Here is a 3170-nt window from a genome sequence, read left to right on the forward strand (position 1 = left end):
AGTGCTACAACAACGTGGCAGGTAGAGGAGAGGCTGAATGAGTCACTCAGTGGCTGTGGTCGACTGCACACAAACAAACAAAATAACACACTCACACTGTACATGCTCACATTTGTACTCTCTTTAAAATCATGCTCCCAACCCTAATGTTACGAGCTCAACGCCTTGGCTAATCTCCAGCAGTAGCTTAACCTTAAACAAATCCCAATAGCAAACAAGTCTTGACCCCGAAGGAGCCCATTGAAGAAATAAGGACCAAAGAGAAAAATATCCTTAATTTCAAAGAAAGTCCTCGTAAGGTCTAAAACTCAAGTAGGTCCTCACAAGGGTAGAAATACAAGGAAACACACCTCACAAAATATAGCACGTATTACAAACATATAGAGCTGAGTGGTCACAGTGCATGGCATATACACGCACGTCAGGGGATAACAATAAAAATACTGCAATATAAGACATATAAAATAGGGAATCCATACAATCATGATCTTCTATTTAACATTGAACCAAATAAATCTGTATTTACAGACAGAAATATTTATTTCACTATTGACAAATGAGCTAGTGTGTTCAGGGGTTTTCGACCAAACCAAACATTTGTCATACCTCAAGAAGTTTTCCAAACCTTTTCCACCAAATTGCTTTTTAAATACTATGACTGGCTTCATTTGCAGATGCAGCATATTCCGTTGTCATGCCGTATTGCTAGTATTGGCACCTTGTATATCGATTTAAACAAAAAACTGCCAGCCAATGAGGAACAGGTACAGTATATCCCTTGGCCTTGGCATACATTGAATTACATAATCCAGTCTCAACTTCTTCTTTCATTCATCCCCATTCAATTTTCAAAAGACTCAAACTCCGATAAAATATGATACTCACCAAAAATAAATTAAACAATGAAACCAATAGCTGAGTGGTTTATAAGACTGACATATCGAAATTAATGTCAGAGGCTTCAAGATATTAAGACAGTCTGACTTTGAAAAGAAAAAGAAAAACATAACCAAGAGATAAAGTTTCCAGCTCCAAGCCTTCTTCTCCTCCCATTACATCCCCACTGGGCTAATACAAGGATTTCCAGCTTTGTGTAGAACTGAGGACATCTCCTGTTCCTTTTGATGCCTCTATTGAACACTTCTTGTCTTCCAAGGTGAGCTAAATGCCTCCCCTCTCCTCTTCTTCCCATCATCTCCTACCCTCTTAGCTTCCTATTAACCCTTCCAAACCTGCCCCCAGTCCGCCCAAATCCGGGCTCTGGAGGAGACAGGCTGAAATGAATAAGGGGGCCGAGGAGGGTCAGCAGAAAGGCATGATGGGACTTATCATGGAGCACATATGGGAATTGTGGGGGATTTGAGTGTGAGCGTAGCGGACACAGGAATGGATCAGCTTGTGACATCATTAACCACGGGGAGCTTCCATCCGCTTGGATTTCTGTAAGCCAGACAGTGAAGGGTTGGGAGAGGCCGATGGTCGGGTGGGGGGGGAAGTGGTTCTCCGAGATTGATACACCAAAGTATGTGATTGGCCGAAAGCTGATATCGTGATTGATTTGAAATTCAAAAAAATATGAAAGTTGAAGATAGAAATTGGCCACAGAGAGAGATTTCTTTGTTCCAGTTTTTTTCTGTTTATGCTCTTTGTATCACTAAGAATCCTGAATAAACACATACACACAACGCAGGTTTGGGAGTGTCAGTGGATCGGTTTGTCTCTGTCAGCAGGTCTGGCTGTTTGATGGTCGCACTTTGTCGAGGTGTTGTTTTTTCTCCCTTCGTTAGACTCTGCGTTAATTACTAATCTCACGGTCCAGCGCAGGACACTTGTGCTAACGTTAACTCTCTCTCACTAATGAGGGGGAAACCAGACAAACAGAGGGGATTTACTGCACAATACGTGCACACTATTTCACTGTCACACTCACTGAAACAGACACGCAAACTCTCAGGAAAAGACGAGACAGGAGTTTTAAGAGACAGACTGGCAAAAATTAGTGTATAGCCACTCATTTGCATGTACTTTTATTTGTCTTTTATTTAAAGTTGTTTCCTTTTACTTTGCTGTTTTATATATTTTGGTTTTAATAAAAGAGCAACCAGTCTTACCTTTACACACACAATCATAGAAAAATGCAGCATGCATATTCCCACGGAATATACAGTGCAAACACAATGCAAGAAGCAGCATGCTAAAATGCTAAACCTGCATAATGTCTGCCCAATGCCAGATGCAGCAGCAGTGAGGGGCAGATATCGACAACCCCCCTCCCATCACTGACATGCATATGTTCACAAACAAATAGTTTTGTTCATGCCAGATGCATGTCCTATACCTCAATGCCTAGTATTAACCTTAAACCTCAAATCTAGTTGTATCCCTTTAAAATAAACTTTTTGGGAAATGTATAACAAAATGTTAGAAAGAAATTGCAAAAAATACTATTTTTTATTTAACACATTTTCCGAAATGGTTCCTAATCACATGTTATACTTTCCAATTAAATAATCTCTTTCTATTTTCGTTTTAAAACAGGCCATACTGTATTATAACATCCTCAATTTTCACAAATGTTCTCTTCCGGATCTTTCTTTTTATATGCACGTAAATGTCCACGTTTTCAATTTGTTTTCCAAAATGTCCCCACTTTTGAGAAACGTCCTTGCGTCCTAAAACTATCCTCAGTTTCCAAAAATGTACTGACCCAACAAAAGTGTGCTACACAGAATGCCCTTAGTTCACCATATGTCCTCAGTCTCAAGGTCTAAAACTCAAACAGGTCCTCACAAAGACATAAAGCTGGCCACACACACACACACACACACACACACACACACACACACACACACACACACACACACACACACACACACACACACACACACACACACACACACACACACACACACACACACACACACACACACACACACACACACACACACACACACACACACACACACAATCCTGTCCCATCTTGCCTCTGTGTGATGCCCCCTGAGGGACGCCACAATTAATGACCCTCCTGATGACCGCATCAGTACTGGTGGAGCTGGTAGTGTCCTCTGCGCACACCATGACCAGAGGTGAGCTCTGTGTGTGTGCGTATGTGTGTGTGTGTGTGTGTTGTGTGACGGGGCACATATCCCCTAGGAGTTAAGGTAAGG

Source organism: Trematomus bernacchii, unplaced genomic scaffold, assembly GCF_902827165.1.
Source record: "Trematomus bernacchii unplaced genomic scaffold, fTreBer1.1, whole genome shotgun sequence".
Lineage (NCBI taxonomy): Eukaryota > Metazoa > Chordata > Actinopteri > Perciformes > Nototheniidae > Trematomus > Trematomus bernacchii.